General features: G+C 44.4%; 1 pseudogene across 1 annotated transcript in view; it reads left to right on the top strand.

The window, feature by feature from the left end:
* Positions 1 to 3,679: 3,679 nt before the first annotated feature.
* Positions 3,680 to 22,501, top strand: part of LOC311099656 (endothelin-converting enzyme 2-like) — a 54,364-nt pseudogene continuing 35,542 nt past the window's right edge. Inside the window, exons 1-3 of the transcript in view lie at positions 3,680 to 3,764; positions 4,006 to 4,221; positions 7,508 to 7,632. The product of the transcript in view is annotated as an endothelin-converting enzyme 2-like (transcript). The remainder of the gene's footprint in view (positions 3,765 to 4,005; positions 4,222 to 7,507; positions 7,633 to 22,501) is intronic.

The raw sequence follows: 22,501 nt of genomic DNA, 5'->3' as shown, positions 1-22,501 counted from the left end.
GGAAGATGGATGGTCACAAGCCATCAAACAAAGCCGAGCTGCTTGAATTTTTGCGCCAGCAGTGGCATAAAGTCACCCAACATCAATGTGAAAGACTGGTGGAGAGCATGCCAAGACACATGAAAGCTGTGATTGAAAATCAGGGTTATTCCACCAAATATTGATTTCTGAACTCTTCCTTAGTTAAAACATTAGTATTGTGTTGTTTAAAAATGAACATGAACTTATTTTCTTTGCATTATTCGAGGTCTGACAACACTGCATCTTTTTTGTTATTTTGACCAGTTGTCATTTTCTGCAAATAAATGCTCTAAATGACAATATTTTTATTTGGAATTTGGGAGAAATGTTGTCAGTAGTTTATAGAATAAAACAAAAATGTTAATTTCACCCAAACACATACCTATAAATAGTCAAACCAGAGAAACGTATTTTTGCAGTGGTCTCTTAATTTTTTCCAGAGCTGTATATACTCTTCATATCCCTTGACTTATTCCACATTTTGTTGTGTTACAGCCTGAATTCAAATTTAATTTTTTATTTTTGTCTCACCCATCTACACACAATACCCCATAATGACAAAGTGAAAACATGTTTTTAGACATCTTTGCAAATTTATTGAAAATTAATTACAGAAATATCTCATTGACACCCCTAAGTCAAGACTTTGTAGAAGCACCTTTAGCAGCGATTACAGCTGTGAGTCTCTTCTGGGTAACTTTCTAAAACTAGCCGCCGAAATTGTCGCAACCCCTATTACTAGCCTGTTCAACCTCTCTTTCGTAACGTCTGAGATCCCCAGAGATTGGAAAGCTGCCGCGGTCATCCCCCTCTTCAAAGGGGGTGACACTCTAGATCCAAACTGTTACAGACCTATATCCATCCTGCCCTGCCTTTCAAAAGTTTTTGAAAGCCAAGTTAACAAACAGATCACCGACCATTTCGAATCCCACCGTACCTTCTCCGCTATGCAATCCGGTTTCCGAGCTGGTCATGGGTGCACCTCAGCCACGCTCAAGGTCCTAAACGATATTATAACTGTGATCGATAATAGACAGTACTGTGCAGCCGTCTTCATCGACCTGGCCAAGGCTTTCGACTCTGTCAACCACCGCATTCTTATTGGCAGACTAAATAGCCTTGGTTTCTCTAATGACTGCCTCGCCTGGTTCACCAACTACTTCTCAGATAGAGTTCAATGTGTCAAATCGGAGGGCCTGTTGTCTGGACCTATGGCAGTCTCTATGGGGGTGCCACAGGGTTCAATTCTTGGGCCGACTCTTTTCTCTGTGTATATCAATGATGTCGCTCTTGCTGCTGGTGACTCTCAGATCCACCTCTATGCAGACGACACCATTTTGTATACATCTGTTCCTTCATTGGACACTGTGTTAACAAACCTCCAAACGCGCTTCAATGCCATACAACACTCCTTCAGTAGCCTCCAACTGCTCTTAAACACTAGTAAAACTAAATGCATGCTCTTCAATCGAACACTGCTGGCACCCGCCCACCCGACTAGAATCACTACTCTCGACGGGTCTGACCTAGAGTATGTGGACAACTACAAATACCTAGGTGTCTGGTTAGACTGTAAACTCTCCTTCCAGACTCACATTAAGAATCTCCAATCCAAAGTTAAATCTAGAATCGGCTTCCTATTTCGCAAAAAAGCCTCCTTCACTCATGCTGCCAAACATGCCCTCGTAAAACTGACTATCCTACCGATCCTTGACTTCGGCGATGTCATTTACAAAATGGCCTCCAACACTCTACTCAGCAAATTGGATGTAGTCTATCACAGTGCCATCCGTTTTGTCACCAAAGCCTCATATACTACCCACCACTGTGACCTGTACGCTCTTGTTGGCTGGTCCTCACTAAATAATAATAATAATAATATGCCATTTAGCAGACGCTTTTATCCAAAGCGACTTACAGTCATGCGTGCATATTTTTTTTTGTGTATGGGTGGTCCCGGGGATCGAACCCACTACCTTGGCGTTACAAGCGCCGTGCTCTACCAGCTGAGCTACAGAGGACCACACTACATATTCGTCGCCAAACCCACTGGCTCCAGGCCATCTATAAATCACTGCTAGGCAAATCCCCGCCTTATCTTAGCTCATTGGTCACCATAGCAACACCCACCCGTAGTATGCGCTCCAGCAGGTATATCTCACTGGTCATCCCCAAAGCGAACACCTCCTTTGGCCGCCATTCCTTCCAGTTCTCTGCTGCCAATGACTGGAACGAATTGCAAAGATCTCTGAAGCTGGAGACTCTTATCTCCCTCACTAACTTTAAGCATCAGTTGTCAGAGCACCTTACCGATCACTGCACCTGTACACAGCCCAACTGAAATTAGCCCACCCAACTACCTCATCCCCATATTGTTATTTATTTTGCTCATTTGCACCCCAGTATCTCTATTTGCACATCATCTCTTGCACATCTATCATTCCAGTGTTAATACTAATTGTAACTATTTTGCACTATAGCCTATTTATTGCCTTACCTCCATAACGTGCTACATTTGCACACACTGTATATATATTTTCTGTTGTATTTTTGACTTTATGTTTTGTTTTACCCCATATGTAACTCTGTGTTGTTTTTTATCGCACTGCTTTGCTTTATCTTGGCCAGGTTGCAGTTGTAAATGAGAACTTGTTCTCAACTGGCTTACCTGGTTGAATAAAGGTGCAATAAAAAAATAAGAGCTTTCCACACATGGAATGTGCAACATTTGCCCATTTTATTATTTTCAAAATTCTTCAAGCTCTGTCAAATTGGTTGTTGACAACCAAGTCTTGCCATAGATTTTCAAGTAGATTTAAGTCAAAACTGGAACTCTTCCACTGAGGAACATTCACTGTCAGCTTGGAAAGAAACTCCAGTGCAGATCTGGCCTTGTGTTTTAGGTTATTGTCCTGCTGAAAGGTGAATTCATCTCCCAGTGTCTCGTGGAAAGCAGACTGAACCATGTTTTCGTCTAGGATTTTGCCTGTGCTTAGCTCCATTCCGTTTCTTTTTTTTATCCTGAAAAACTCCCCAGTCCTTAACGATTACAAGCATACCGATAACATGATGCAGCCACCACTATGCTTGAAAATATGGAGAGTGGTACTCAGTAATGTGTTGTATTGGATTTGCCCCAAACATAACACTTTGTATTGAGGACAAAACGCAAATTGCTTTGTTGCAAACAGGATGCATGTTGTGGAATATTTGTGTTCTGTACAGGCTTCCTTCTTTTGTGGAGTAATTACAATGTTGTTGATCCATCCTCAGTTTTCTCCTATCACAGTCATTCAACTCTGTAACTGTTTTTCAGGCTGTAACACAACAAAATGTGTAAAAAGTAGAGGGGTGTGAATACTTTCTGAAGGCACTGTATACCTGTATATATTTCAGAAGGGGATACTGGCCAGGGAGAAACAGTGGGAAGAGTGGATGCAGGGATTGAACCCTGGTCTCCGATGGGGAGACCTGTATATGTGACGTGCCAGGAATGTTAGAAATCCACCTCTGCACGAATGGAGGCCCTCTTGACTGTTTCTGTGGCATTTGTGATGTCATCCCATCCTCTATTTTTTGTCTGACTCATGTGTTTCCACAGGTTGGCTTCCAGAAGGGCGGCATCTATCTTCTCAATCCCCTGGGCAGGAGGATGGAGATGGTGCTGGCTGGCGTGCTGCTTGTTTCTGTCCTCGCCTTGTGCGGATGTGCCGTCACTCTAGGCTCTAGGCGCTACAACAAAGGTGAGAGGCCTGTGGTTACGCACACACTGGTCGTAAGCATGTATGAGCGCTGATTATATGTGATGTCTATGTATCAACATTTCAACTGGCTGGTGTTAAGCACTGTCATTATGAATAATTATAAAGATAGTATGAGATCATACAAAAGTCTTGTGACATGGCATTATAACCACATTAAGCATTATATCTGCAGGCTTTAAGTAGAGCGTTACAGAATGCTGTTTTTCTACCTTCACACAAGACCCAGCACAAAGCCTGTGTCTGACCAAGGCCTGTATCACGGTGGCCAATAAGATCGAGGAGGCCCTGGACCGCAGCGCTGACCCCTGCCAGGACTTCTACCAGTACGCCTGTGGGGGCTGGGTCCGCAAGAACCCTCTCCCCGATGGACGCTCTCGTTGGAGTACCTTCAACAGCGTCTGGAACCAGAACCAGGCTCTCCTCAAACACCTGCTGGGTGAGTTGGAACCAAAGACATGTACACAGACAGACACACACACACACACACAAGCAAGCATACACATCACATTTTATTTGTCACATGCGGCGAATACAGCACATGTAGACCTTAACGTGAAATGCTTACTTACAAGCCCTTAACCAACAATTTAGTTAAGAAAATAGAGTTAAGAAAATATTTACTAAATATACTAAAGTCAACAACAACAAAAAGTAACACAATAAAATAACAGTAATGAGGCTATGTACAGGTTAGTCGAGGTAATTTGTACATGTAGGTAGAGGAAAAGTGACTATGCATAGATCAGAAACAGCGAGTAGCAGCAGTGTAAAAACAAAGGGGGTGGGTGGTGTCAATGCAAATAGTCCGGGTGGCCATTGTGATTAATTGTTCAGCAGTCTTATGGCTTGGGGGTAGAAGCTGTTGAGCCTTTTGGACCTAGACTTGGCGCTCCGGTACCGCTTGCCGTGTGGTAGCAGAGAGAATGGTCTATGACTTTGGTGACTGGAGTATTTGACCATTTTTGGGGCCTTCATCTGACACCACCTAGTAACCACTGTAAGTCGCTCTGGATAAGAGCGTCTGCTAAATGACTAAAATGTAAATGTAAATGTATAGGTCCTGGATGGCAGGAAGCTTGGCCCCAGTGATGTACTGGGCTGTATGCACTACCATCTGTAGCGCCTTACGGTCGGATGCCAAGCAGTTGCCATACAGGCGGTGATGCAACCGGTCAGGATGCTCTTGATGGTGCAGCTGTATAACTTTTTGAGGATCTGGGGACCCATGCCAAATCTTTTCGGTCTCTCAGAGGCATCCACTGAGTCCGAATTCCCTACAGACAGCGACTCCAGCTACCATCACACACAGACTGTGTTTTTTTTTGCCCGAAAGCAGTACAACAAGGCTCCATGAAAGAAAATCAATGAAGTAGGAGAGACAAGTGGTCAAAGAGGGGATCAGGAACACAGGCCGTGGACACGGAGCTACAGCAGGACACAGTAATTAACCTCTCCAAAAAAGAGCTCACTGACGCACAAGACTGTCTTATCTAAGGGCCTCTCTTTTGTACCTACATGCACAGACAAACCATTTGATACGAAAGTAGATCTGTTTTAAATTATTTAGCAAGATTAAACTTAAGCACGTGTTTTCTCAAACCCTGTTTCTGGCCTAGAAACGCTATTCCATGCGAGAAATTGCCAAGAAACTGAAGATCTCGTACAACACTGTGTACTACTCCCTTCACAGAACAGCGCAAACTGGCTCTAACCAGAATAGAAAGAGGAGTGGGAGGCCCTGGTGCACAACTGAGCAAGAGGACAAATACATTAGTGTCTAGTTTGAGAAACAGACGCGTCACAGGTCCTCAACTGGCAGCGTAATTCAATCGTAACCGCAAAACACCAGTCTCAACGTCAACTGTGAAGAGGCGACTCCGGGATGCTGACCTTCTAGGCAGAATTTTAAAGAAAAAGCCATATCTCAGACTGCCCATCTTAATCTTTTATTTTTATTGGCCAGTCTGATATGGATTTTTCTTTGCAACATTCTTGTCGAACATCTCATTCCAAAATCATGGGCATTCATATGGAGTTGGCCCCCCCTTTGCTGCTATAACAGCCTCCACTCTTCTGGGCTTGGGATTACAAAATATATTTTTTATGTATGGCTCATCAGGCTCAGGTAGCATCAGTCTTGGATTTTCGGTCAAAGCTCCTAATGAAATCCAGACATAGGCCTATTTACAGTATATGCTTTATATGCTTTTGAATGATGCTTACGGTTTTGGCGGGAAATTCCGGGTTACCCGGGAGAAAAGTGAAACATTTTGTAAAATACCGGGAAAATATTCAACCCTAGTCTGAGATGATAGGGAACCTGCCCCCACAAGGTGCTTTTGTCTTGGCCCCAAGGTGTGTGTGTGTGTCCCAACCGTCCCACAGCGGTCACAGTCCAATCCCACAGCTCCCAACTGTCAGAACAGTCAGCCATGGTTCAGCCGCAGGTCAACCGTCCATGACGTACTGTTATTTGCTTCAAACCTGTCCAGATCTCATGTCATGTAGTCTGACGTTTACAGACACATTAGCCAAAATACATTTAAACTCAGTTTTTCACAATTCCTGACATTTCATCCTAGTAAAAATTCATTGTCTTTGGTCAGTTAGGATCACAACTTTATTTTAAGAATGTGAAATGTAATAATAGTAGAAAGAATGATTTTATTTCAGCTTTTATTTCTTTCATCACATTCCCAGTGGGTCAGAAGTTTACATACACTCAATTAGTATTTGGTAGCATTGCCTTTAAATGGTTTAACTTGGGTCAAACGTTTTGGGTAGCCTTCCACAAGCTTCCCACAATAAAATGGGTGAATTTTGGCCCATTCCTCCTGACAGAGCTGGTGTAACTGAGTCAGGTTTGTAGGCCTCCTTGCTCGCACATGCTTTTTCAGTTCTGCCCACACATTTTCTATAGGATTGAGGTCAGGGCTTTGTGATGGCCACTCCGATACCTTGACTTTGTTGTCCTTAAGCCATTTTGCCACAACTTTGGAAGTATGCTGGGGGTCATTGTCCATTTGGAAGACCCATTTGCGACCAAGCTTTAACTTCCTGACTGATGTCTTGAGATGTTGCTTCAATATATCCACATAATTTTTCTTCCTCATGATGCCATCTATTTTGTGAAGTGCACCAGTCCCTCCTGCAGCAAAACACCCCCACAGCATGATGCTGCCAAGGATGAACCAGACTTGTGTTTTTCTGAGGTCTTGGCTGATTTCTTTTGATTTTCTCATGATGTCAAGCAGCACTGAGTTTGAAGGTAGGCCTTGAAATACATCCACAGGTACACCTACAATTGACTCAAATGATGTCAATTAGCCTACCAGAAGCTTCTAAAGCCATGACATCATTTTCTGGAATTTTCCAAGCTGTTTAAAGGCACAGTCAACTTAGTGTATGTAAACTTCTGACCCACTGGAATTGTGATACAGTGAATTATAAGTGAAATAATCTGTCTGTAAATATTTGTTGGAAAAATTACTTGCGTCATGCACAAAGTAGATGTCCTAACAGACTTGCCAAAACTATAGTTTGTTAACAAGAAATTTGTGGAGTGGTTGAAAAACGAGTTTTAATGACTCCAACCTAAGTGTATGTAAACTTCCGACTTCAACTGTAGAAGGAAATTACAGTTATTCTTGTTTCCGCCTCACACAATCACATTATCCATCTCTTCCTCCTCATCCCTACCCCTCTTTTCTCTCCTCCTTCAGAAAACGGCACATTCAACTCCAGCAGCGAGGCGGAGAGGAAGACCCAGTTCTACTACCTGTCCTGTCTCAACAAGCAGCACATCGAGGAGCTGGGAGCCACGCCCCTTATTAACCTCATCACAAAGGTCAGCTTTGCTTCAGACCCCGCCCCCTTCACACACGCACATGCATGCAAATGCGCGCACACACACAGGTTACGTCCTAATAATCTCCGCTTTCTGCCAAAGTGTGTACCCTTTTACGGATTTGAAAGGAAATAGTATATAGAAACTCCCTCTATGCCATGCCAACACCAATCCATTGCTTTTAAGTTTGTGGAGTGGCGCAGTGGTCTAAGGCACTGCATCGCAGTGCTAACTGTGCCACTAGAGATCCTGGTTCGAATCCAGGCTCTGTCGCAGCCGGCCGCGACCGGGAGACCCATGGGGCGGCGCACAATTGGCCCAGCGTCGTCCAGGGTAGGGGAGGGAATGGCCGGCAGGGATGTAGCTCAGATAGAGCATGGCGTTTGCAACACCAGGGTTGTGGGTTCGATTCCCACGGGGGGCCAGTATAAAAAATAATAATATGTATTCACTAACTGTAAGTCGCTCTGGATAAGAGCGTCTGCTAAATGACGTAAATGTAAATGTAATGAACGAGTACACACGTCAGGAGAAATTAGATATTATTGGGACACAACCTCATATAGCTTTGAAGGATTCAATGTCATTAACACATTATGCTTGTGACCGCATGGGTTTGAATCTAGGATCCACTCCTACTTTGTCACAAACCCTCTTGTCACTTCCCTTCTATACTGTCCTTTCTCTTTTAATAAAAGTGTTTGAAAAAAGAACAGGAAAAAAATAAAGAAACTGAAACCTTTAATCTACCTATTACTTAGTACAGGCTCGTCAAAAATGGCATGATGTCATCTGATAAAATCCCCTGCAAAACTTGAAGGTTATAACATTTCTGGTAGTTTACTGGTAAACGTAGAAAGTTTCCAGTAATATACCCTCCCTTTGCAATCCTACTCAAGTGGCATGTCATTAGTAAAGATTGAAAAAAGTAAGGGGCCTAGACAGCTGCCCTGGGAAATTCCAGATTCTACCTGGATTATGTTGGAGAGGCTTCCATTAAAGAAAACCCTCTGTTCTGTTAGGCAGATAACTCTTTATCCACAATATAGCAGGGGGTGTACATACATTTTCCAGCAGCAGACTATGATTGATAATGTCTAACAAAAAAGCTACCACAATCTTTTTATCATAAATTTTTCTCGGACAATCATCATTCATTTGTGTAAATGCATGTTGAATGTCCTTCCCTGTAAGCGTGCTGAAAATCTGTTGATTTATTTGTTTACTGTGAAATAGCGTTGTATCTGGTCAAACACCATTTTTTCCAAAAGTTTACTACGGGTTGGTGACAGGCTGATTGGTCGGCTATTTGAGAAAGTAAAGGGGGCTTTACTATTCTTGGGTAGAGGAATGACTTTTGCTTCCCTCCAGTCCTGAGGGCACACACTTCTTGTAGGCTTAGATTGAAGATATTTACATTTTAGTCATTTAGCATACGCTCTTATCCAGAGCGACTTACAGTTAGTGAGTGCATACATACAGTGGGGGAAAAAAGTATTTAGTCAGCCACCAATTGTGCAAGTTCTCCCACTTAAAAAGATGAGAGAGGCCTGTAATTTTCATCATAGGTACACGTCAACTATGACAGACAAATTGAGAAAAAAAAATTCAGAACATCACATTGTAGGATTTTTTTATGAATTTATTTGCAAATTATGGTGGAAAATAAGTATTTGGTCACCTACAAACAAGCAAGATTTCTGGCTCTCACAGACCTGTAACTTCTTCTTTAAGAGGCTCCTCTGTCCTCCACTCGTTACCTGTATTAATGGCACCTGTTTGAACTTGTTATCAGTATAAAAGACACCTGTCCACAACCTCAAACAGTCACACTCCAAAATCCACTATGGCCAAGACCAAAGAGCTGTCAAAGGACACCAGAAACAAAATTGTAGACCTGCACCAGGCTGGGATGACTGAATCTGCAATAGGTAAGCAGCTTGGTTTGAAGAAATCAACTGTGGGAGCAATTATTAGGAAATGGAAGACATACAAGACCACTGATAATCTCCCTCGATCTGGGGCTCCACACAAGATCTCACCCCGTGGGGTCAAAATGATCACAAGAACGGTGAGCAAAAATCCCAGAACCACACGGGGGGACCTAGTGAATGACCTGCAGAGAGCTGGGACCAAAGTAACAAAGCCTACCATCAGTAACACACTACGCCGCCAGGGACTCAAATCCTGCAGTGCCAGACGTGTCCCCCTGCTTAAGCCAGTACATGTCCAGGCCCGTCTGAAGTTTGCTAGAGTGCATTTGGATGATCCAGAAGAGGATTGGGAGAATGTCAGATGAAACCAAAATAACTTTTTGGTAAAAACTCAACTCGTTGTGTTTGGAGGACAAAGAATGCTGAGTTGCATCCAAAGAACACCATACCTACTGTGAAGCATGGGGGTGGAAACATGCTTTGGGGCTGTTTTTCTGCAAAGGGACCAGGACGACTGATCCGTGTAAAGGAAAGAATGAATGGGGCCATGTATCGTGAGATTTTGAGTGAAAACCTCCTTCCATCAGCAAGGGCATTGAAGATGAAACGTGGCTGGGTCTTTCAGCATGACAATGATCCCAAACACACCGCCCGGGCAACGAAGGAGTGGCTTCGTAAGAAGCATTTCAAGGTCCTGGAGTGGCCTAGCCAGTCTCCAGATCTCAACCCCATAGAAAATCTTTGGAGGGAGTTGAAAGTCCGTGTTGCCCAGCGACAGCCCCAAAACATCACTGCTCTAGAGGAGATCTGCATGGAGGAATGGGCCAAAATACCAGCAACAGTGTGTGAAAACCTTGTGAAGATTTACAGAAAATGTTTGACCTGTGTCATTGCCAACAAAGGGTATATAACAAAGTATTGAGAAACTTTTGTTATTGACCAAATACTTATTTTCCACCATAATTTGCAAATAAATTCATAAAAAATCCTACAATGTGATTTTCTGGAGTTTTTTTTCTCATTTTGTCTGTCATAGTTGACGTGTACCTATGATGAAAATTACAGGCCTCTCTCATCTTTTTAAGTGGGAGAACTTGCACAATTGGTGGCTGACTAAATACTTTTTTCCCCCACTGTATATATTTTTTCTTCATACTGGCCCCCCGTGGGAATCGAACCCACAACCCTGGTGTTGCAAGCGCCATGCTCTACCAACTGAGCTACACGGACAAATAGGAGTGGCAATATTGTCCGCTATTATCCTCAGTAATTTTCCATCCAAGTTGTCAGACCCAGGTGGCTTGTCATTGTTGATAGACAACAATACTTTTTTCACCTCTTCCACAATCACGTTTCGGAATTCAAAATTACAATGCTTGTCTTTCAGAATGGTCAGTTATACTTGGATGTGTAGTGTCTGCATTTGTTGCTGTCATGGCAAATGTATTTAATGTATATAATCATTATTTTTTAAAGAGGATAGATCTGCTTTAATATTGCAGATAGATTGTACCTTCCATCAATGTAATTGTCTGCATCATTTTCAATCCCCCATATATATTTTTTGCTAAATATATACACTACCAGTCAAAAGTTTGGACACACCTACTCATTTCAAGGCTTTTTCTTTATTTTTACAATTTTTTACATTGTAGAATAATAGTGAAGACATCAAAACTATGAAATAACACATATGGAATCATGTAGTAACCAAAAAAAGTGTTAAACAAAATATATTTTATATTTGAGATTCTTCAAAGTAGCCACCGTTTGCCTTGATGACAGCTTTGCACACTCTTGGCATTCTCTCAACCAGCTTCACCTGGAATGCTTTTCCAACAGTCTTGAAGGAGTTCCCACATATGCTGAGCACTTGTTGGCTGCTTTTCCTTCACTCTGCCATCCGACTCATCCCAAACCATCTCAATTGGGTTGAGGTCGGGGGATTGTGGAGGCCAGGTCATCTGATGCAGCACTTGGTAAAATAGCCCTTACACAGCCTGGAGGTGTGTTGGGTCATTGTCCTGTTAAAAAAACAAATGATAGTCCCACTGAGCCCAAACCAGATGGGATGGCGTATTGCTGAATAATGCTGTGGTAGCCATGCTGGTTAACTGTGCCTTAAATTCTAAATAAATCAGTGTCACCATCAAAGCACCCCCACAACATAACACCACCTCCTCCATACTTTATGGTGGGAAATACACATGCAGAGATCATCCGTTCACCCACACCACGTCTCACAAAGACACAGCGGTTGGAACCAAAAATCTCCAATTTGGACTACAGACCAAAGTACACATTTCCACCAGTCTAATGTCCATTGCTCGTGTTTCTTGGCCCAAGCAGGTCTACTCTTCTTATTGGTGTTCTTTAGTAGTCGTTCCTTTGCAGCAATTCGACCATGAAGGCCTGATTCACACAGTCTCCTCTGAACAGTTGATGTTGAGATGTGTCAGTTACTTAAACTCTGTGAAGCATTTATTTGGGCTGCAATTTCTGAGGCTGGTAACTCTAATGAACTTATCCTCTGCAGCAGAGTTAACTCTGGGTCTTCCATTCCTGTGGCAGTCCTCATGAGAGCCAGTTTCATCATAGCGCTTGATGGTTTTTGTGACTGCACTTGAAGAAACTTTTAAAGTTCTTGACATTTTCCGTATTGACTGACCTTCATGTCTTAAAGTAATGATGGACTGTCATTTCTCTTTGCTTATTTGTGCTGTTCTTGCCATAATATGGACTTGGTCTTTTACCAAATAGGGCTATCTTCTGTATACCCCCCTTACCTTGTCACAACACAACTGATTGGCTCAAACACATTAAGAAGGAAAGAAATTCCACAAATGAACTTTTAACAAGGCACACCTGTTGAATTGCATTGAAATGCATTCCAGGTGACTACCTCATGAAGCTGATTGAGAGAATGCCAAGAGTGTGCAAAGCTGTCATCAAGGCAAAGGGTGGCTATTTGAAGAATCTCAAATATAAAATATATTTTGATTTGTTTAACACTTTTTTGGTTACTACATTATTCCATATGTGTTATTTCATAGGTTTGATGTCTTCACTATTATTCTACAATGTAAAAGTAAAGAAAACCTTGAATGAGTATGTGTGTCCAAACTTTTGACTGGAAGTGTATATATATACAGTTTTGAATCCAGCGTCGTTTTGCGTATCAGTTCATAAACCATGTGCCATGGAATCGGTACATCAAATCTCTTCCCAACTATTTTGCAGTCTATATGGCACAGCTGTCAATTTTTTGGTCCTTAAATGAAACTGGTATACTTTTTTTATTTATCACAATGTTCTTTAACCAAGTTTGGTCTTTAATGCAGGGCCGACAGACCAGTTCCTTACTTTTTCCCTCTTCCACTTTCCTCTTCCATTTTTGCAGTAATGCTGCAATTAGTTGGTTGTAATTTTGGGTAGAGCATACATTTCCATATATTTTTGTTAGCTTCATGTGTGACACAGCTCCACCAGTCCTATTTATGATATAATTTACAAAGATTAAACATTTTTTTTAATCAATTACCGTAGTATATTTGAGTTTAACCACAATATTTGTTGTATTATTTGTTCTGTATTTTCTGGTGGATTAAACTGAAATTGCACCAACTTTCTATGGCTTGTTTTAAAAATAGCGATATTTTGGAGATTTCATTTTAAAATATCAGAAAATGAGAGGTTGTAATCTGAATAAAGGGGGGAAAGGCCGTTCTTGAACATGGGGTGAGACATTCTTACTAATTTGCTAGAGAACCAGTTCGGATTTAAGTAACGTTTGTATGACTGACGCCTTTAGTGAGAGGTCTAATGCTTTAATATTTAATAATTTCTGCCCTCCGAATTCATATTCATTATATAAATAGACCCTTTTAATTTTGTCTTGCAATTCCAAATAAAATGGAATATCTTTTGCTCATATAATTTAAAAAACAGGTCGCTAGGTGTAGGCTAGACCATAAGCAAATAGGTAAACTGGGATATGACTAAAGAGTTAATCAGGGTGATTTTTCCACAAATAGACAGGTATTTTCCTTTCCATGGTAGCAAGATCTTATCTATTTTTGCTAACGTTCTATAAAAATGTATTGGAGTGAGAATGTCTTTCTTTCGGGATATGTATACCGAGTATGTCCACATCACCGTCAGACCATTTTATTGGTAAACTACACGGTAATGTAAAAGTTGTATTTTGTAGTTATCCAATACGTAATAGTACACTTATCATAATTTGGTTGTAATCCAGAGAGGTTAGAAAAAGTATGTAGATCCTCTGAGGCTGTGGAGGGATCCAAATTGTGGATTTAAAAGAAAACAACATGAATCATCAGCGTACAATGACACCTTTTGTTTTTAAGCCCTGGATTTCTAAGCCCTTGATATTATTGTTGTATCTGATTTTAACAGCTAACATTTCGATGGCAATAATAAATAGATAGTGGACAACCTTGTTTTACTCCTCTTGACAGTTTAAAGCTTTCTGAGAAGTAGCGATTATTAACTATTTTACACCTAGGGTTACTCTTCATAAATTTAACCCATTTTGTAAGAGATTCTCCTAAATTGAAATATTCCAGGCATTTACATATAAACTCCAGTCATACTTTATCAAAAGCCTTTTCAAAGTCAGATGTGAATAACAGGCCTGGTTTCCCATATTTTTCATAGTGTTCTATTGTTTCCAGTACTTGTCTTATATTATCTCCAAAGTATCGTCCATGTAAAAAACCTGTCTGATTAGGATGAATAATATCCGACGACACTTTTTAATTCTATGCATTTTGCTAGACATTTTGTATCACAACACTGAAGTGTAAGAGGCCTCCAATTTTTTTAATGGGCTGGATCTTTTATATTTACCACTTGAATCCTGTTTCAGTAATAATGAAATCAGACCTTGTTGAGTGTCTGATAATCTACCATTGATATACAGTGGCTTGCGAAAGTGTTCACCCCCCTTGGCATTTTTCCTATTTTGTTGCCTTACAACCTGGAATTAAAATTGATTTTTTGGGGGGTTTGTATCATTTGATTTACACAACATGTCTACCACTTTGAAGATGCAAAATATTTTTTATTGTGAAACAAACAAGAAATAAGACAAAAAAAATTCTAATTGAGCGTGCATAACTATTCACCCCCCCAAAGTCAATACTTTGTAGAGCCACCTTTTGCAGTAATTACAGCTGCAAGTCTCTTGGGGTATGTCTCTATAAGCTTGGCACATCTAGCCACTGGGAATTTTGCACATTCTTCAAGGCAAAACTGCTCCAGCTCCTTCACGTTGGATGTGTTCTGCTGGTGTACAGCAATCTTTAAGTCATACCACAGATTTTCAATTGGATTGAGGTCTGAGCTTTGACTAGGCCATTCCAATACATTTCAATGTTTCCCCTTAAACCACTCAAGTGTTGCTTTAGCAGTATGCTTAGGGTCATTGTCCTGCTGGAAGGTGAACCTCTGTCCCAGTCTCAAATCTCTGGAAGACTGAAACGGGTTTCCCTCAAGAATTTCCCTGTATTTAGCGCCATCCATCATTCCTTCAATTCTGACCAGGTTCTCAGTCCCTGCCGATGAAAAGCATCCCCACAGCATGATGCTGCCACCACCATGCTTCAGTGTGGGGATGGTGTTCTCGGGGTCATGAGGGGTGTTGGGTTTGCGCCAGACATAGTGTTTTCCTTGATGGCCAAAAAGCTCAATTTTAGTCTCATCTGACCAGAGTACCTTCTTCCATATGTTTGGGGAGTCTCCCACATGCTTTTTGGTGAACACCAAACGTGTTTGCTTATTTTTTTCTTTAAGCAATGGCTTTTTTCTGGCCACTCTTCCGTAAAGCCCAGCTCTGTGGAGTGTACGGCTTAAAGTAGTCCTATGGACAGATACTCCAGTCTCCGCTGTGGAGCTTTGCAGCTCCTTCAGGGTTATCTTTGGTCTCTTTGTTGCCTCTCTGATTAATGCGCTCCTTGCCTGGTCCATGAGGTTTGGTGGGCAGCCTTCTCTTGGCAGGTTTGTTGTGGTGCCATATTCTTTCTGTTTTTTTAATAATGGATTTAATGGTGCTCCGTGGGATGTTCAAAGTTTCTGATATTTCTTTATAACCCAACCCTGATCTGTACTTCTCCACAACTTTGTCCCTGACCTGTTTGGAGAGCTCCTTGGTCTTCATGGTGCCGCTTGCTTGGTGGTGCCCCTTGCTTAGTGGTGTTGCACACTTTCAGAACAGTTGTGTGTGTATATATACTGAGATCATGTGACACTTAGATTGCACACAGGTTGTCACGATCGTCTTCAAAATGAGCGGACCAAGGCGCAGCGTGATAAGCGTACATACTTTATTTTAATAAAGCGCACACACGAAAAATGAAACAAAACACGATCGTAACGTCCTCAGTGACAAAAACACGGAACACTGGAACACAGGAACAACAGGAACATAAAGGAACAAAAACCCACAAACACAAGGTGAAAACACACAGAATAAATATGGCTCCCAATCAGAGATAACGAGCCGACAGCTGACACTCGTTACCTCCGATTGGGAGTCACCAGACCAATCACCACAAAACACAAACAAATGAAACACACCCATACCCAACACCACCAAATGAAATACACTCTGGCTCTAATTACACAGTCCCGGAGCCAGAGTGTGACAGTACCCCCCCCCCAAAGGCGCGGACTCCGACCGCGCCTAACCCAAAAAATGGGGAGGGCTGGGTGGGTGTTACTCCACGGAGGCGGCTCTGGCACTGGTCGTGGTCCCCACCCCACCATAGTCACTACCCACTTAAGTAGCCTCCTCCTACTGACCACCCTACCACTTAACCCCACTGGATTAAGGGGCAGCACCGGACCAAGAGGCAGCACCAAACTAAGGGGCAGCACCGGACTAAGGGGCAGCACCGGACTAAGGGGCAGCACCGGACTAAGGGGCAGCACCAGGATAAGTGGCAGCACCAGGATAAGGGGCAGCACCAGGATCAGCACCGAGCTAAGGGGCAGCACCGGACTAAATGGCGGATCCTGGCTGGCTGGCTCTGGCGGATCCTGGCTGGCTGGCGGATCCTGGCTGGACGGCTCTGGCGGATCCCGGCTGGACGGCTCTGGCGGATCCCGGCTGGACGGCTCTGACGGATCCCGGCTGGACGGCTCTGGCGGATCCCGGCTGGACGGCTCTGGCGGATCCCGGCTGGACGGCTCTGGCGGATCCCGGCTGGACGGCTCTGGCGGATCCCGGCTGGACGGCTCTGGCGAATCCCGGCTGGACGGCTCTGGCGTATCCCGGCTGGACGGCTCTGGCGGATCCCGGCTGGACGGCTCTGGCGGATCCCGGCTGGACGGCTCTGGCGGATCCCGGCTGGACGGCTCTGGCGGATCCCGGCTGGACGGCTCATGGCTGGCTGACGGATCTGGCTGCTCATGGCTAGCTGACGGATCTGGCTGCTCATGGCTGGCTGACGGATCTGGCTGCTCATGGCTGGCTGACGGATCTGGCTGCTCATGGCTGGCTGACGGGTCTGGCTGCTCATGGCTGGCTGACGGATCTGGCTGCTCATGGCTGGCTGACGGATCTGGCTGCTCATGGCTGGCTGACGGATCTGGCTGCTCATGGCTGGCTGACGGATCTGGCTGCTCATGGCTAGCTGACGGATCTGGCTGCTCATGGCTGGCTGACGGATCTGGCTGCTCATGGCTGGCTGACGGATCTGGCTGCTCATGGCTGGCTGACGGATCTGGCTGCTCATGGCTGGCTGACGGATCTGGCTGCTCATGGCTGGCTGAAGGCTCTGGCTGATCCTGTCTGGCGGAAGGCTCTGGCTGATCCTGTCTGGCGGAAGGCTCTGGCTGATCCTGTCTGGCAGAAGGCTCTGGCTGATCCTGTCTGGCAGAAGGCTCTGGCTGATCCTGTCTGGCAGAAGGCTCTGGCTGATCCTGTCTGGCAGAAGGCTCTGGCTGATCCTGTCTGGCGGAAGGCTCTGGCTGATCCTGTCTGGCGGAAGGCTCTAGCGGCTCCGGTCTGGCGGACGGCTCTGATGGCTCATGGCAGACGGGCGGCTTTGCAGGCTTTGGGCAGACGGGCAGTTCAGGCCCCGTTGGGCAGACGGCAGACTCTGGCCGTCTGAGGCGCACCGTAGGCCTGGTGCGTGGTGCCGGAACTGGAGGTACCGGGCTGAGGACACGCATCTCAGGGCTAGTGCGGGGAGAAGCAACAGGGCATGCTGGACCCTGGGGACGCACATACGGCCTAGTGCGTGGTGCCGGAACTGGTGGTCCCGGGCTGAGGACACGCATCTCAGGGCTAGTGCGGGGAGTAGCAACAGGGCATGCTGGACCCTGGGGACGCACATACGGCCTAGTACGTGGTGCCGGAACTGGTGGTCCCTGGCTGAGGACACGCATCTCAGGGCTAGTGCGGGGAGCAGCAACAGGACGCACAGGACTCTGGGGACACACAGGAGGCTTGGTGCGAATAGCAGGAACGGGCTGGACCAGGCTGGCGACTCGCACCCCTGGTTTGGTGCGAGTGGCAGGAACAGGCCGGGCCGGGCTGGCGACGCATACCGTTGGCTTCGAACGTGGCACAGGAACCGGCCGGGCTGGGCTGGCGACGCACACCGTAGGTTTCCTACGTGGCGCAGGAACAGGCCGGGCTGGGCTGGCGACGCACACCGTGGGCTTGATGCGTGGAGTAACAACAGGCCGGTCCGTACTGGGAACACACACCACTGGCCTTAACCGGGGCTCAGGAACGGGCCGGACCGGACTGGTAACACACCTCAGTCTCTCACGCCGTGCCACAACAACTTCCCTCCCTCTACTCGCCAATGGCTCCCGTACTCCGATAGCCTTCTCTCCACGTCTACCTGTGGCAGCCTCCTGCTGCCCAGCTGCCCAAGCCATGTGCCCCCCCAAAAAAATTTCTTGGGGTTGCCTCTCGTCCACGGGCTTCCAGCCTCGCCTCCGTGCTGCCTCCTCATACCACCTCCTCTCGGCTTTGGCTGCCTCCAGCTCTTCACGAGGGCGGCGATATTCTCCCGGTTGTGCCCAAGGACCCTTTCCATCCAATATCTCCTCCCATGTCCATGAATCCTTGACAGGTGGATACTGTTGCCGCTTGACACGCCGCTTGGTCCTTTGATGGTGGGTTTTTCTGTCACGATCGTCTTCAAAATGAGCGGACCAAGGCGCAGCGTGATAAGCGTACATACTTTATTTTAATAAAGCGCACACACGAAAAATGAAACAAAACACGATCGTAACGTCCTCAGTGACAAAAACACGGAACACTGGAACACAGGAACAACAGGAACATAAAGGAACAAAAACACACAAACACAAGGTGAAAACACACAGAATAAATATGGCTCCCAATCAGAGATAACGAGCCGACAGCTGACACTCGTTACCTCCGATTGGGAGTCACCAGACCAATCACCACAAAACACAAACAAATGAAACACACCCATACCCAACACCACCAAATGAAATACACTCTGGCTCTAATTACACAGTCCCGGAGCCAGAGTGTGACACAGGTGGACTTTATTTAACTAATTATGTGACTTCTGAAGGTAGTTGGTTGCACCAGATCTTATTTAGGGGCTTCATAGCAAAGGGGGTGAATACATATGCACGCACCACTTTTCCGTTATTAATTTTTTAGAATTTCTTGAAACAAGTTATTTTTTTCATTTCACTTCCTTAATTTGGACTATTTTGTGTAAATCCATTTAAATTACAGGTTGTAATGCAACAAAATAGGAAAAACACCAAGGGGGATAAATACTTTTGCAAGGCACTGTAAGAGTGGTTAAAAATGCTAGTAATGGTCCTCTGAGTATATCAAAAAAGTTATGCCATCCAGCCCTGGATTTTTCCCAGACTTAAAGGCTTTAATTGCATTAAGAAGTTCCTCCTCTGTAATTTGACCTTCACATGAGTCTTTCTGTACAGCTGTTAATTTTATATTATTCATAGAAAAAAATCCATACAATTAGCTTCGGTTAGTGGAGATGGAGGAGACTGAAATGAAAACATATGCTTAAAGTACTTTAAGTCTTTCAAAATATTGTTTGGTGAATCATGGGTGACTCCGTCATTTGTAACAAGTTTCAGTAAATTCTTTTTGGTAGCATTTCTATGTTGAAGATTTAAAAAGAATGTGGTGCGTTTTCCCCATATTCTATCCTGTTCGCTTTATTTTTATAATATATTACACTTGATCTTTCTTGAATAAGTTCCTCCATTTCTTTTTGTTTTTCTTCTAACTTATTCTGAGCATCTATGGTACAGTTTTAATTGCTATCTATCTGTACTGTTAGACCTTCCATTTCCTTTGTTAATATGGACTCTTCTGACCCAAAATTGCTTTTGTTTAAGAGATTAGTACTGAATAGTATGGTCTCTAAAGGCACATTTAAAAAGTGCCCCAGACAATAAGGGGATCTGTTGTACCTATGTTATGTCGGAAAAAAGTTATCATCCAATAGGCTTTGATTAAATTTCCAATATCCTTGCCCACGTGAATTCTGTAAGAGTAATATACACTGCTCAAAAAAATTAAGGGAACACTTAAACAACACAATGTAACTCCAAGTCAATCACACTTCTGTGAAATCAAACTGTCCACTTAGGAAGCAACACTGATTGACAATACATTTCACATGCTGTTGTGCAAATGGAATAGACAACAGGTGGAAATTATAGGCAATTAGCAAGACACCCCCAATAAAGGAGTGGTTCTGCAGGTGGTGACCACAGACCACTTCTCAGTTCCTATGCTTCCTGGCTGATGTTTTGGTCACTTTTGAATGCTGGCGGTGCTTTCACTCTAGTGGTAGCATGAGACGGAGTCTACAACCCACACAAGTGGCTCAGGTAGTGCAGCTCATCCAGGATGGCACATCAATGCAAGCTGTGGCAAGAAGGTTTGCTGTGTCTGTCAGCGTAGTGTCCAGAGCATGGAGGCGCTACCAGGAGACAGGCTAGTACATCAGGAGACGTGGAGGAGGCTGTAGGAGGGCAACAACCCAGCAGCAGGACCGCTACCTCCGCCTTTGTGCAAGGAAGAGCAGGAGGAGCACTGCCAGAGCCCTGCAAAATGACCTCCAGCAGGCCACAAATGTGCATGTGTCTGCTCAAACGGTCAGTAACAGACTCCATGAGGGTGGTATGAGGGCCCGACGTCCACAGGTGGGGGTTGTGCTTACAGCCCAACACCGTGCAGGACGTTTGGCATTTGCCAGAGAACACCAAGATTGGCAAATTCGCCACTGGCGCCCTGTGCTCTTCACAGATGAAAGCAGGTTCACACTGAGCACGTGACAGAGTCTGGAGACGCCTTGGAGAACGTTCTGCTGCCAGCAACATCCTCCAGCATGACCGGTTTGGCGGTGGGTCAGTCATGGTGTGGGTGGCATTTCTTTGGGGGGCCACACAGCCCTCCATGTGCTCGCCAGAGGTAGCCTGACTGCCATTAGGTACTGAGATGAGATCCTCAGACCCCTTGTGAGACCATATGCTGGTGCGGTTGGTCCTGGGTTCCTCCTAATGCAAGACAATGCTAGACCTCATGTGGCTGGAGTGTCAGCAGTTCCTGCAAGAGGAAGGCATTGATGCTATTGACTGGCCCGCCCGTTCCCCAGACCTGAATCCAATTGAGCACATCTGGGACATCATGTCTCGCTCCATCCACCAATGCCACATTGCACCACAGACTGTCCAGGAGTTGGCGGATGCTTTAGTCCAGGTCTGGGAGGAGATCCCTCAGGAGACCATCCGCCACCTCATCAGGAGCATGCCCAGGCGTTGTAGGGAGGTCATACAGGCACATGGAGGCCACACACACTACTGAGCCTCATTTTCACTTGTTTTAAGGACATTACATCAAAGTTGGATCAGCCTGTAGTGTGGTTTTCCACTTTCATTTTGAGTGTGACTCCAAATCCAGACCTCCATGGGTTGATACATTTGATTTACATTGATACTTTTTGTGTGATTTTGTTGTCAGCAAATTCAACTATGTAAAGAAAAAATTATTTACTAAGATTATTTCATTCATTCAGATCTAGGATGTGTTATTTTAGTGTTCCCTTATTTTTTTTGAGCAGTGTATATACAGTGCTATGAAAAAGTATTTGCCCCCTTTCTAATTTTCTCTACTTTAGCATATTTGTGATACTGAATGTTATCAGATCTTCAACCAAAACCTAATATTAGATAAAGGGAACATAAGTGAACAAATAACACAACAATTACATATTTATTTCATTTATTTCATAAACAAAGTTATGCAACACCCAATTCCCCTGTGTGAAAAAGTAACTTACACTCAATAACTGGTTGTGCCACCTTTAGCTGCAATGACTCTAACCAAATGCTTCCTGTAGTTGTTGATCAGTCTCTCACGTCGCTGTGGAGGAATTTTGGCCTACTCTTCCATGCAGAACTGCTTTAACTCAGTGATGTGTGGGTTTTCCAGCATGAACTGCTCGTTTCAAGTTCTGCCACAACATCTCAATTGGGATTAGGTCTGGCCTTTGACTAGGCCATTCCAAAACTTCCAATTTGTTGCTTTTTAGCAATTTTCATGTAGACTTGATTGTGTGTTTTGGATCATTGTCTTGCTGCATGACCCAGCTGCGCTTCAGCTTCAGCTCACAGACGGATGGTCTGACATTCTCCTGTAGAATTCTCTGATACAGAGCAGAATTCATGGTTCCTTCTATTAAGGCAAGTCGTCCAGGTCCTGAGGCAGCAAAGCATCCCCAAACCATCACACCACCACCACCATGCTTGACCTTTGGTATGATGTTCTTACTGTGGAATGCAGAGTTTGGTTTTCGCCAGGCATTACTGGAACCATGTCATCCAAAAAGTTATACTTTTGAATCATCTGTCCATAGAACGTTCTTCCAAGA

The sequence above is a fragment of the Coregonus lavaretus genome, assembly GCF_964263955.1.
Source record: "Coregonus lavaretus genome assembly, chromosome: 24".
Classification (NCBI taxonomy): Eukaryota; Metazoa; Chordata; class Actinopteri; order Salmoniformes; family Salmonidae; genus Coregonus; species Coregonus lavaretus.
The sequence above is the reverse complement of the archived record's forward strand: the minus strand, read 5'-3'. Positions and strand labels throughout refer to the sequence as shown.